At 39.2% G+C, this 15195-nt stretch overlaps 1 pseudogene; it reads left to right on the top strand.

Annotated features, from left to right (window-relative positions):
* Window positions 1-12489: 12489 nt before the first annotated feature.
* Window positions 12490-13088, top strand: LOC102838935 (annotated as a pseudogene).
* Window positions 13089-15195: the final 2107 nt, after the last annotated feature.

The following is a 15195-nucleotide window of genomic DNA, read 5'->3' as shown; positions in this document are numbered from 1 at the left end:
CAGAATGTGGGAAGAAAAAGACTTAGAAATTAACAGTGAAAAATGAAAAAAACAAACCTTACAGATTTAAATTTTTCTATTAAATAAACTAAGAACATGTGTCCTCAAATGTTTACTAAGGATATGGCTACATAACCCTTGGTTAAAGGCATTAAATCTTTGACTAATGGATCTAACAAAATACTGAAGAAGACAGGGAAAGTACTAAATAAAAGAACACAATCTGCCTCTTGGAATTCTAGAGACAGAAAACAGGCCAAAGGAACTACACTTGTTGTCCTCCAAGAAAAGAAAAGGACCATCCCTGGGGCAGCGTAAAGATCAGTAGACTTATTGGAAGGAACATTGGAAGCATGGCTGCCTTGGTTTCAAAATGTGGGGCCACAGCCTCCTAGGTTTTAAAAAGTGGATCTTTGCCAATTCGATTCCTGAGTGTGAGGCTGCTGTTAAAACCATGGAGCTGGGGTTGCCATGTCTAAGGGGGGCAGAAGAACAGGGTCTGCCATGGCTAAGTGTTTAGGGGTGCCACTCAGATGGAGAATGGAGTTGTCCAAAGCCAAGGGAACAGAGTTACCATCCCTGTGACTGGAAAGTAGTGCTGAAGTCCAGAGCTGAAGGACCTCTGCCCAGAATCAAGAAAGTGTGGCCAGTCAGTAGAGATGGCCATTGTCTAGGTGGTCTCAGAAAAGATTGTTTTTAAGGCTTGAGCAGTAATACAGATTGTTTTGCTGTGTTTTGAATTTGATTTGTGCCTACTACTCCTTCTTTTCCTTGGATTTCTCCCATTTGTAATGGAATTGTCTACGCTGTGTCTGTTCTACCATTCTACTTTGGAAGCAGATAACTTGTATTCTAGATTACACAGTACAGATAAAGAGAAATTTTGTACCAAGATGGAATATGCCTAAAGTCTCACCCATATTTGATTTAGATGATTCAGAAGATGAGATTTTGTACATGGAATTGATTTAAGACTTTTAGGATGATGTTAGGGGTTAATAAATTTTGTATGTGGGAAGGACATGGATTTTGGGGAATAAATGATGGGAGGTTTGGTTTGAATTGTGTCCTTCAATATATGTTGGAAATCCTACTATACCTGCCATTATAATCCCATTTGAGAATGAGTATTTTTTTGTTATTTTAGTTAGACAATATTTGTGTGGGTAGTATATTAAGTCAATCTCATTTGAGATATAAAAGAGTAGATTAATGGGGAAAGAACAACTCAGAAAAGGAAGATCAGAATAATTGGACAACCCAAATAATTTAATTAATGTCATTGGATTGTACAGGAACCCAAATAATTTAATTAATGTCATTGGATTGTACATGTAGAAATTGTTGAATTGGTGTATGTTTTGCTTTGTATAGTCTCAACAACAACAATGAATTTTTTTTTTTTTTTAATTTAAAGGAGCAGACTAAGCAATCAGCAAGAAGACACAGATGGGGATAAATAGATGTTGTGTCACATGAGACCCCCACAACACCAAGAAACATAGTGGGAAATGAAAATTATAGTGGTATAGTGATTTACTTAACATGTCTCTTCTAGCCTCAGTCTTTGTATCTCCCACCATTTTCCTAATGGGTCTGAGTAAGAGAAAGTGAGAGAAGACACTGATGACATGAATCTGCTGTTAATGTTAACAGAATTCATCATAATTGTAAAAACTTGAAATTCTAACATGAGTATAAAAATCTTGGAAACCAAGATGCCTGTGCAATGAAAATCCTCAACCCAGGGACAAAAAGCTGTGACACCAATAGGAGTGGCAAGGATTAGCAGCAGCAGAACCAAAAGCCAAAGCACAAGACAGAGCAGTAGGTTCCCAGTCTGTGGAGCAAGCAAAGCTGAGTAACTTTGGGCAGGAAGCTTGCTTGCAATGTGCGGTGTCTCTAGGCACTTAATTAGGGGAGTGAGGTTTGCCAACTCATGGAACTAAGCCAAGAGCCTTTGAGGTGAGGTTTATAACAGAACAGAGTATCTTTAAGCATTTATCAGCAGCTCTAAAAGAGCTTTGTTGCCTAGGCAGAGAGGCCTACCTGTGGCATGTTGAAGAGAGCCTATCTGACTGGAATAGCTGTGCCCTGAATAGTTCTGACCTTGACTTGTAACCTGCTAATCTCCTCATAATTGTGAGTATGATGTCCGAGGTCTGTGAGGCTATTGCAATAAATTATTGAACCTAGCTTACTAAGTAGAGAGAGTTGTGGGAAGATAGTTTGATGCTACAGTTTTTTGTTTTATTTTGTTTTTGCAAGAACCATCCCCCAGAAGCAACAGAGAGAGAAAGTTTTCCCCAAGAGCTGCTGCCCTGAGTTTACTGCTCATCTCCTAAACTGTAAGCAATAATATCCACTTGTTAAAGTCACCTAATGTGGTATTTCTGTTATAGCAACACTATATAATTAAAACAGCAGTCATGCCTCAACATATTACTGATTATTGGACCATTTGATCTACAGTTCCCTCTGTGTCTAAAATAGGGTTCAACAAGAGAGGTCTACAATCTGACTCCCATGTTTTTGATGTCTTATCTTCTCTAGATATTGCCCCATTCTCTTACTCCCTTGATAGCCATGCATCCACTATTTACCACTCAATTACTGCCAAATTATTCCCCAACCCACTTCCAATAATGCCATGCAAATGACAAAGTATGGGATATTTTTCTGTTGAACATATATGCTTCATATTTGTAGAATTGGGAAATTATCTCAGAACTTGGGAATCATTCTGAAAAACTGGTTCAACAAAATTTTGATTGGCAGTAAGGACAGAGAATTTTCTGGAATATGAAGCCACAGCCTCCAGCTTCAAGAAGCTTTTAGGTTGGTGGAAAGATGGACAGGTAAGCAGATTCCTCATGGTTATACTGTGAGAGAAGTTGTTGATATGGGTTTCTATCTGGAATCCAAAGGTAGCCTTTTGGAGGCAGTGAGACCTAAGCTAAGTCTTAAAGAAACAGTAGAAACCAATCAAGTGGCAAATGTGAATAGGATCATTCAGGCATGAGTAAAATAGCAGACCTCTCGGGAAGTTTTGGGGAGTAAATTTCAAAGACCAGAGGTTGGGAAGGGAACTAGCAGTTATGCTGTTATTATTAGCTACTATCAAGTCACCCTACTCATAACAACTTCACACACAACACAATGAAACACTGTCTGGTCCTTCAGCTCATCCATTACCAGTTATGGATCAGACCATTGTGATCAATAGGGGTTTTGTGGGCTATTTTTGGAAGTATGTTACCAAATCTTTCTTCCTAGTGTGTTTTAGTCTATAAGCTGTGGTAAAACGTGTTCAGCATTATAACAACACTCAAACCTCCACTGAGATAGATGGAATCTGCTGCATGGAAGGAAAGTAGTCTACCAGTGAACCACCACTCCCCCACACTATCAGTCACGGAGGTCTCAAGCTGAGAAAGTAACTTTCATCCAACACTTTTTATAGGAAGTATTCAAGAGTGCTAAAAAAGGTGCAGAAACACATTTGTATTTCCACTAGGTTATTTTACTCTGATGAAGATATAAAGGGAAGATTAATGAGGGCTGGGGAAGAAAGAGATCAATTTTAAGGTTAAAGCAATAATCCAGGAAATGGATATTCCTAGGTATGAACTTGAGTACAGTAAGTCCCCAGGTTATGAATGTCTAACTTACTGAAAACTCTTAACACACCCTCACTTTCTTTTTAAACTTTTTATTGTGATTTGCCTGAAAGTTCACAGAGCAAATTAGTTTTCCATTCAATGAGTCATACACATTTTGTTTTGTGACATTGATTGCAATCTCCACAATGTAATAAAAGTCTTTCTCCGTGTGTTTACTGTTTCCATTTGTCTTTCTTTCCTATCCTTTCCTGCCTTCTGAGCTTTATCTCTGGGAAAATTCTGCCCTTTTGATCTCATATGGTTGATTGTTTTAAGAGGTGCATACCTCCCTAGCATTATTGCTCACCCTGTTAGCCTGTCTATTGTTTAGTTGAAAGTTGAGACATGGGGGTAAATTCAGTTCCAGGCTTAGACGGTGACTAAGGTCATAGTCTCAAGGGTTCCTCCAATCTCTGTCAGATCTACTCTTTTTTATGATGTTGAGTTTTGTTCCACATTTTTCTCCCACTCTGTACAGGACCTCCTGCTCCAATCCCTTTTAGAGCAGTTGCACTAGTAGTTGGGCAGCATCTAGTTCTGGTCTTAGGGTCATGGAAGCTGAGGTTTGTGTGCTCCATTAGTCCTTTAGACTAATGGTTTCTAAGGAGCTTTGATTTTTTTTTTTTTTTTTTACTCTTTGCTTTGTTCAGGGAGAGACCAGTAGTTACACCTTAGATGGACACTTACAATCTTTTAACACTTCAGTTGCAACTCACCAAAGCAAGATATAGAATATTGGATTTGAGGACCACACTATGCCAATTAACTTTGATGTCCCCTGAGACCATAGACTTGAGCTCCCAGGCCCAATGGCTCAAGGGTTTTGTATGTCTAAAAAAATTTCATAACTTTGCCACATATTGTTGTGGTGTTTGTTAAGTGCCTTCGAGTCAGTTCCTACTCATAGCAACCCTGTATAGGGTTCCTGAGAAGTGGCTGGTAAACTTAAAACCACCAACTTTGAGATTCAAACTGACCTTGTAAGCCAGCACATTAACCCACTGTTCCACTCCAGGACTTCTGTAAACTCTATTACATTCCTAAGTATATCTGCAGCATAGATAATTGCATGTTTAGCAATATCCTGTCAAACTTATATATATTCATAAGTGAAGTACCATTTTCCTTCATACATCTGTTCAGTTTGCCAGATTATCTATGTATCCACTCATGGTGTTGTTGTTGTTAAGTGTTGTCAAGTCAGTTCTGACTCATAGTAACACTATATAGGGTTTCCAAGGAGTGGGTGGTGAGTTTGAAGCACTGACCTTGTGGTTAGCAGTCCAGTGCTCATCCTATAGCACCACACCAGGACTCCACTCATAGGTTATCATTACTGTTATTGCAAGATATGTAATTATCTTTGTTGCCTTTCACTCTTTTTTTAAAATTACTATTATAAGTTTTTATTGTGAATTGAGTGATAGTTTACATGGGAGAGTATCAGCTTTACATTAATTCTACTGTATTTCATTGCAATGATTTCAATCCTCTCCATCCATCATCGTTCAACAGCATTTGCTTCCACTCCCTGTTTTTTTTTGTTGTTGTTGTTGTTTTGCTTTGTTGTTTTTTGTTTTGTTTTGTTTTGTTTTGTTTTTGATGTATACCAAATCACTCAGGAATATACAACCATTCAAACAACCAAAGGGTATACCCTGCGCACCAGCCCCCTGGCCACCAGCACACAGCCCCTCTCCCTCCTTGAGTCTAGAATCCCCAGCCACTTCATTTCTGACTCCATCTCTGGTGCTGCTTCTTCTCTGGATAAGGTCCCATTCTTCTCTCTTGATGTTCCCCCGGTCTTCGGCTCCTGGACTGCAAGATCAACCACTCCCTTCCTTTTGTTACAAAACATCTACCTTTAAATTTACAACATTCACAATCAGTCCTGATAGCAATTATTCACTACTGAACCACAAGAGTCTTATCCCCATCTCTTTCAACTCATCTAGACAGGTTGGGAACCACTCAGTGGAAATTCTACATTCAACTGCACCCTCTGAAACTAAGCATCTTCTTGAAAACTTGTAAAGCAGTCACTTTGTGCCTTTGTTGCCCCCTGCTATTTTGGGTAGCCAATGTCTAAGTTGCCCATCCCTGTCAGCCCTGTGTACAGAGGGGGTGGGAATGATCCTTGCTGTAAAGATTCATTCCCTCTTTTAAATTACTACATCCATAAGTATAGGTCAATTTCATAAAATTGTAGCAGATTCCACTCTTTTTTGTCTTCTTTCTTCCTCTAATTGAGTTCTGATCATCCAGACATTGAAGCTAGTTCAAATGGGTACTATCTGCACATATGGGTGTTCTTGTGCATCTCCCCTCACTTCACGTCAGATGGAAACTTCACTCTCTGCTCTAGTCCTCTGTGACTATGTCCCTGATGACGGGCTCAAGAGTCTCCAGGTCTCGCTATACTGCTGGCCACCAAGGTCACAATCCAGATTGACAGGAGTCTATTGAACATGGCCGGACTTAGCTCACAGCTTCATTGCTGTTTTTCCCCCACTTCCCCTTATTGGGAGACCAACATGGTCACCAGCAAGATTACATGCCTGCTACTGTATCCCCTTTGAGTTTCAGTCTTGGAATGGGGCTTGCCCTGATGGGACTTGATTACTTGCTTTGATGACTCCCTGGTGAACAACTTGCTTTCAGACTGCTGTTATTGTTTTTTTTTATTATTTTTCCTGCTGGTCTTTCTTTCAAGAAGTATCTTCTGTTCCTTTATGTGCTCCAGGTTGGTCTGCTTGTCTTTTCAAATGGAAATTTCCCACCTCAGAAGATTCTGGATGGGGATCAGGATTCCACCTTATGCAATACAAAGACTCCACAGGAAGCTTCTTTCACTGGGCAAGTTCTAGCCCCATTTTAGGTATTTCAATCAGTTACATGTATCAATAAGTTATATGATATAGATATATATATCAGTATTTTCTTTTGTCCTGATCATTTTGTACTGATATCCCCCTTTTTGTGTATTGCCTTTCCCTTCACCCAAATAAACATGTGTCTACCCTCAAGCTGGTATGGCGCTGTAGGATAAGCACAGAACTGCTAACCATAAGGTTGGCAGTTCAAACTTACCAGTTGCTCCTCAGAAACCCTTTACAGGGTCACTATAAGTTGGAACAACCACAACAACACTTAATAACAATAAAACAACCTTCTAGCTAGCAATTTACCCTCCTTTCCCTGGCAAACTTCAAACAATGTTTCTTTTTATGTGTAAGCCTTTTTTTGAAATTTTACAGTAATGTTGTTGATGTTAAGTGTTGTCAAGTCAGTTCCAACCCATAGCGACCCTGTGCAGGGTTTCCAATGCTGTAAATATTTACAGGAGCAGAAATCCTCATCTTTCTCCCACGAAGCAGCTGGTAGTTTCAAACTGCTGACCTTAAGATTTGCAGCCCAATTTGTAACCACTACGCTATAATGGTCTCATACAATATTTGTTCTTTTGTGAGTGAACAATTGCACTCAGCACAATGTCTTCCAACTTTTTCCTGTCATGAGGTATTTTGCATATTCATAGTTAATCTTGAATGCTGTATTCAATTTTTGTATATACCATAGTTTATTTATCCATTCATCTGCTGATGGATAATTAGATTTTTCCATCTTTTTGTGACTGTGAGTAAGGTAGCAATAAACATGGGTGTGCATATATCTATTTGTGTCATGGATCTTATTTCATTAAGATATATACCTAGCAATTGGATACTATGGTATTTCTAACCTTTTTGAAAGTGCCAAACCATTTTACACAGTGGTTGCACCATTTTATATCTCATCAATAGTATATGAGGGTTTCAATCTCTCCATACTCTCACCAGTATTTGCTATTTTCTTTTTAACTTTGCTATTACAGGAGTGAGATGATCTCTCATTTATGTTTCGATGGGAGGATCATGGCTCTGTAAGATAAGCATGGGGCTACGAACCACACACAGTCAGAAGCCAATCCATGAGAGAAAGATGAGGCTAATAATTGTGAACATTTCTTCATGTGTTTGTTGATTGTCTGAACGTCTTTTTGTGTGACGTATCTGTTCATGTCCTTTGCCCACTTTCTAATTCGATTGTTTGTCCTGTCAGTTCATTTTTTCACTCTTTTGATGAAGTCTCTGATGTACATAAATGTTTAATTTTTCGTAGGTCCCATTCATCTAGTTTGTCTTCTGCTGTTAGTGCATTTCTAGTTCTGTTTGATGGTGTGTTTATGCTGTTTCTTTGTTTTCTTTGATGATCTTTATAATTTTAGGTTTTATATTTAGGTCTTTGATCTATCTTGAATTAGTTTTTCTATATGGTGAGAGATCTACATCCTATTTCATTCTTTTTTGTAAATAGATATCCACTTTTGACAGGACCATTTGTTAATTAAAGAGACAATTTTTTTTTCCAATTTAATGAGTTACAGCTCTTTGTCAAAGTTTAACTGTCCACTAGTGAATGATTAGTTTTTTTCAACACTTTAAAGAATTATGATGGAAACTGGATTGGGATTGCACTATATCTGCAGATCACTTTGGATAATATTGACATTTTTAGAGTGTTAAATTTTCCTATCCATTAGCATAATATATTCTTGCAATTAAATAGGTCTTTTTCTGGTTTCTCATATTAGGCTTTTGTAGTTTTATCTGTATAGGTCTTTTGTATCTCTAAGGAACCCTGGTGGCACTGTGAGTTAGGTATTGACCTGCTAACTTCAAGATCACCAGTTCAAACTTACCAGCTGTTATACAGGGAAAAAATGAGGCTGTACCATAGGAGTCCTGGTGTGGCAGTGTGGAATAAAGCACTGGATGTCAAGGTCAGTTTGAACCACAAGGTTGGTAGTTCAAACTCACCAGCTGCTCCTTGGAAACCCTACACAGGGTCGCTATGAGTAGGAACTTACTACTCATAGCACTTAACAACAACACTTAACAACAGCACTTAACAACATCAACAACTCCCATTAAGATCACAGTCTTGGAAACCCCATAAAGGGTCGCTGAGTTGGCATCCACTTGATGGCAATGGATGTGTTATTTTTTTGGAAATCTTGTTGTATTTATTCCTAAAAATGTGATCCTTTGCTTGGCTATTGTAAATAGTATTATTTTCCTGATTTCCTTTTCAGAGTTATCTTTATTAGTGTAGAATAAGGGTGGGCATATGTCTGGCCTGTGAGCTGTGTTGTTGTTGTTGTTAAGTGCCGTTGAGTTGGTTCTGACTCATAGCGACTCTGCATTTAAGACCCATGAAATCATTTGGTCTGGCCCTGCCAAGGCAACTGCAGGTAGGACTTCAAATTCAATCCGTCTTGGAGTTTTTGCAAAACCACAAAAATTTTTATCGTTTTTATTGTTAAGTACCATAGAGTAGGTTCCAACTCACAGCAACCCTTTATAGGGTTTCCAAGGAGTGGCTGGTGAATTTGAACCACTGACCTTACAGTTCAAATCTACTTTATATTATCCCACAGTAATGACACACCAGGACTCCAAAATTTATATTAGGTGATCATAATAATAATGCAAAATTTGAGGGACAAGCAAGGAGCGTCTTTTACGGTGTATGGGACAGGCACGTATGTTTCTTGTCGACTGCCTGTGGCCCGTCAGGCTGTATTGCTGTGACTCTGAGGACAGTCAGTGCCAGGAAGGCTAGGAGTGTACATATTGCAAAAGTGTTAACACACTGAGATGAAACTGCAGTGATTCAGTGATGATGAGACGAGATGCAATGAAATGATTCCTTGAGATGACCTTGCTTCTGATGATTTACAACGATGTTGTCCACATCTTTGTAGATACAGATGATAACTCAAATACAATCTTTATCTACACATCTATGATCAACAATCCTTGCAAAAATTAAATCTGAAATAAGGACTAAGGAAATTTCAGTACACAGAAAAGACCCCAAGAGTCAATGATATGAATATTAGATATGTTCCAAATCCAAGATGCAGAATTAGAACAGCGATCAAAGTAAAATAATAGCATTGCTGGTGACACACACATGGGATAGTTATTAAAACTTAAGTGATGTGACATCCTACAAATGATGACTATGAAGTAAAGAAAAGCTGATGCGTGTTGATCTTTCCAAGAGAAATGGAAAATTGATTTTGTTGTTGTTGAAGTCAAAGCCAAACCTGTGTGTCTTGTTTGTAGCAATGAATTTGCAGTAATGAAAAAAGCCAATCTGAAGCATTATTACAGCTCACAACAAGCTAAACTCAATGAATTAGGAGGCCAAATGTGTCTGGATAAAATCAATGCTCTTCAGCGGAGTTTGGAATCACAAGTGGCTTTCCCTAGACCTCATTGTGACAGAGACGTTATTCAGATAAATTATGTAATGAGCAAGCTAGTCACAAAGAAGCTGAGACTTAACATACAGGGAGAATTTGTGGAAAAGTTCATAGTGGTGGCTGCTGCAAACTTGTTAGCACCAGACAAAGTAAAATTATTTCAGAGTGTTAGTTTATCTTGAGAACCATCTCAATGGGATAACTGACTTCGATATTGAAAACTCATTGAAGGATTCTGCAGGAGATTTCCAGTTTTCTCTCTGACTTGTGATGAGACCACAGACATAACAAATTCTGCCTAATTGGTCATTTTCGTTTGTGAGCTAACTTCAGAGTTTGGCATGCAAGAGGAACTGCTGTTCCTGGAAGCCAGACATGGCACTATAAGAGGTGAGGACTTGTTTGAAAAACTTGTTTTATCAATGAAAAAACTTGAGCTAACATTTGAACAGTAGGGTCAAGCATAAATTTTGTCAAAAGCAGAGGGTTTAACAGCTACCAGTTTAAGAAATTACTGAATAATCTTGAGTGACTGAGTCTCAGGAACATGCTCATGAGGTTTTATGAACTTTGCAAGGAAGCCAAGCAATTCATGGAGATGAAGGGAAAACCTGTCAGGGAACTCAATAGGAGCAAGTGGCTGTGTGATCTAGTGTTCATGGTGGACATTACCAAGGACCTTGTGGCGTTGTAAGTTAACGCACCAGACTGCAAAGCCACTTGAACTGCAAGGTCCGTGGTTCAAGCTCACCAGCTACTCCTCGAAAACCCAATACAGGGTCATTATGGGTCAGAACTGACTCAACGACACAACAACAACAACAACAATTCACAGCTGAGCTTCAAGCTGCGGGACCACCCCCCCCCCCCAACCAAGTTCTTAGCTCCCTGGTTTTAAACATGAAATCAACTGAAGTTAAATTAAGGCTATAGAAAGTACAACTTGAAAGGAATAACACAGTGTATTTCCCGACTCTGGAAGGACAAAAGCCTTCTATGACACTTGAATGTGCTGGTAAATGTGCGAAACGAATTGAAGCATTTAATGCAAGATTCAAGGACATGAAAAGTAAACAAATGGAATTGAACATCTTTGTTAGTCCATTCAATGTGGAACCAGCTTATGTGCCTGATAGTCTACAACATGAAATCATTCAGTTGCAAAGTGATCATGAGCTGAAAGTTAGATACAATAAACTCTCATTTCTTGAGTTCTATCAATGTTACATAAGCAATGATGAATTTCCCACTTTGAGAAGATGTGCATCGAAATATACATTTGTGTTTGGAACAACTTACTTACTGCTGCAAGCAGAACATTTTAAAACTTACCAATGCAAAGAGTCGACTATGTTCCAGACTGACCCAAAGCAAACCTGGAAAAGCAGTTCTAAGTAGCAACATCATCAAACATCTAACATCACATACCTTACCAAAGAGAAGCAAAGCAGTTCCAGCTATCACATTGTTGTTATTGTTGTTAAGTGCCATCAAATTAGTCCCAACTTGTAGCAACCCTGTATAATGTTTCCAAGGAGCGGCTGGTAAGCTTGAACCGCTAACCTTGCAATCCAGTGCATTAACCTGTAGCATTACACCAGGACTCCATCACATTGTTGTTGTTGTTAAGTACCATGGAGTAAGTTCCACTCATAGTGACCCTGCACATGGTTTCTGAGGCTATAAATCTTTACAAGAGCAGAACAGCTCATCTTTCTCCCATCCATCACATTAGGCATGAATTAATGAAAGTCTGACCAATTATAGCATGAATTAATGAAAGTCTGACCAATTATAGCAGGCTAATTTTTAAGCTGATCATTTAGTATGGCCTGCGAATGATGTTATAAATGTCCAAATGGCCCTTGGCAGAAAAAAAAGTTTACCCATCCCTGGTACAAAGGAAGCAGATTGATTTTTGTATATTGATCTTGTACCGTGCCATTTTGCAGAATTCTTCTACTAGTTAACACTTGTTGAGTCTCTGGAGTTTTCTATGCACAAAACCTTATCATTTATAAATAGAGATAGTTTTGCTTCTTCTTTGCCAATATGGATGTCCTTCCCACCCCCCATCTTGCATTATTACTCTGGTTAAGATTTCCAACACAACATTAAATAAAAGGCATCTTTGGGCCTGGAGAGCCAAGAGGCTGAGGGGGGAGGGGAGACTTCCACATCCCCTAGGCCTCCCTGGGAGCTCAGCAGAGCTCCCCTGAGCCAGCTTCCCCTCCCACCACCCCCAGCTTCCTTCCCCCCACCCCAGCCTCCCCTCTCCCTCAAGGCTCTGGGCATCCTCAAGGCACTGCACTCCAAGACCCAGCCCCCTCTGAATTTCAAAGTTTCCACACTCCTGGGCCAGAGTTTCCTCAGCTTCTTTTTCACCTCTTCTCCCTGCCCCCTCCCCCACCTCCCTTTCCTTAAGGAAGGAATTTTTTCTGTCTCCCTGACACCATAGTTGCGTGCCAGCAGGCCAGGCAAGCGGCTGAGTTTCCCAAATATAACTTCACCAAGATGTCCAGTGATAGGCAGAGGTCAGATGATGAGAGCCCCAGCACCAGGAGTGATAGTTCAGACGCAGATCAGTGAGACCCAGAGGATCGAGAGCCTGAAGGGCAAGAAGAAAGAAAACCTTCTGCCACTCACCAGAAGAAAAATACTTGTCTAGCAAAACCACTGCTAAACTATCCACTAGTGCTAAAAATTCAGAAGAAACTAGCAAAAATCACCCTTGATCCTCCTCTTAACTGCAGTGCTAGGCCTAAAGGAGACAACATGTATGACTGGAGATCAACTATACTTGTTTTTTTCTGGTTATCACATTTTCATCAGATTATCTATTTAAACAACTAAAGGTTACTTTCCCTACCAGAATCTATCACTGCAATATCAGCAGTGTCAGGAAGTCATCTGTCTGGACATCCTTAAAGATAACTGGAGTCCTGCTTTGATTATTTCAAAGCTTTTCTGTCTATTTGTTCACTTTTGACAGATTGCAACCCTTTGGATCCTCTGGATGCAAGCATGGTGGTGATGGTGGTTATGTGTATTTGACCAACAGAGCAGAGCATGACAGGATAGCCAGACAGTGGACCAAGAGATTCATAACATGATTCACATAATTTGTATGCAGTGTGAAGGAGTAGAAGACATCTTCTCATGTGCTGCAAATCTTTATCACCTTTACAAGACGGATGTCTGTGTATAGGTTATTCTGCTCTCTGCTTTTATTCTTTGGTGGCAGCGGTTATATGCCGTGGAGTCGATTCTGACTCATAGCGACCCTGTACAGGGTTTCCGAGGCTGGAATTCTCATGGGAGCAGAAAGCCTCATCTTTCTCCAGTAGAACAGCTGGTACTTTCGAACTTCTGACCTTAAAGTTCACAGCCCGATTTTTAACCACTACACTACCAGAAAAAAGTAAATTCTGTCAAGAGTGTAACTTTGTAGCTATAGAATTAGTTGGGCTTAAAATGCCTAGTTGCAAGTCTTGCTTCCTTGGGAAATCAAAATGTATTTTGGAATATACTTAGGATACTTGTCCTGAAGTCTAACAATTATAGTGCATTTTAGCCTAAGTCATTATCTATATGAAGTTATAAAAATAGCCATAAATGACTAGGAATTATATCATTTGTATTAAACCCATATTTCTGAGTATGTAGTACACGTTGTTGTGAAAATGTTTTACCTTTTACTTTTGTCAGTTTGTAATGAGAGGATTTCCTTTTACCCTTTGTAACTCAGAGAGCACCTGAAATATCATCTCAAACATAATAAACATGCTCCTGAAGGCTTTAAAAAAAAAAACAAAATCTGTTTGGTTTTTTCCCACAAGGGGAATTTTTTCAGTCTTTCTCCATTGACAATAATGTTGATCATTGGTTTTGTGTATGTGTCTTTCATTATGTTGAGAAATTTTCTTTCTATTCTGATTTTGCTGGGTTTTTGGTTTTGTTTTGTTTTCAGAAACATGTACTGGACATTGTCAAATGCCTTTTCTATATCAATTTATATAATCATGCTTTTCACTTATTTATGTAGTGGATTATGTTTGATTAGTTTTCTAATGTTAAACCAACCATGCATACCTAGTATGAATTCCATTCCATACACTGATCTTTGACAAAGGTCCAAAATACGTTAAATGGGGAAGAGATCGTCTCTTTAAAAATTGGTGCTGGCAAAATTAGAAATCAATTTGCATAAAAATTAAACAAGACCCATATCTCAAACCATATACAGAAACAAATACAATGTGGATTAAAGACCTAAATGTAAAATCTAGAACTATAAATATCATCAATGAAAAAATAGGGACAAACTTAGGGGTTGTAATACATGACATACTATCAAACATTACTAAAAACACACAAAAAATAGAAAACAAAATAGATGACTGAGGCCTCCTAAAAATTAGATTCTTTGCATCAAAAGATTTCACCAAAAGAGTAAAATGGGACCTAACAGACTGGGAAATATTAAATAACATAACAGTGTTCCATGTATCAGCCCATAACCTCCCTCCCCATCGAGGAATACTCAAGCTGATGAACTGTCCTGGCTGCATTCAATACAAGAGGGACCTACAGAGCAAATAACCAAGTGGCTACATCAGAAAACAGGGCACAAACTCCATGATTGGGCAGACGGCCTGGACATTGTGTGTCATTTTCATCTCCCATACAACTCCACTGTGGCCAGACTAGTAGAATGGATGAACAAGAACCTGAAACAAACCCTGGAGCAGGACATGCATTCATTACAACAGTGGACACAGAGACTACCAGGAGGAGTTCTGCAATGCATCAATGAATATCAGTGAGAGATGTGAACCAGCACATAATAATTACCAACCAGGGACCACAGAAGGCCAAGAGGATTCAAGTCTCTGTAATTGAAATCTGTCCTTTGCTGGGGACTGTGGATTCCAACAATCTCTTGTTGCCATTGCCCCAGGACCTATTCTCAGAGAATTCCATTGTCTCACTTTCCTAGAAAAGGCAAATCAGTCCCTGATGGTTTGGTTTTGTGGCCCCTTGGGGGATAGGGCTAGATTTAGGTTTACAAGTGTCACCTTGGTTCCATCCTATGCCACCAAAAGCCTTGCATCTGTGTTGGTAACTCTTACCTCTTTGTCTGTTCATCCTTAGTGTCTGCAGTAATGTCTTTGCCAACTGGAACACCATAATTGCCAATGTAAAGAACCAATCAGATTT

This window comes from Chrysochloris asiatica, unplaced genomic scaffold (genome assembly GCF_000296735.1).
Source record: "Chrysochloris asiatica unplaced genomic scaffold, ChrAsi1.0 scaffold00039, whole genome shotgun sequence".
Taxonomy (NCBI): domain Eukaryota; kingdom Metazoa; phylum Chordata; class Mammalia; order Afrosoricida; family Chrysochloridae; genus Chrysochloris; species Chrysochloris asiatica.
This window is presented reverse-complemented; position numbering and strand designations above follow the sequence as displayed.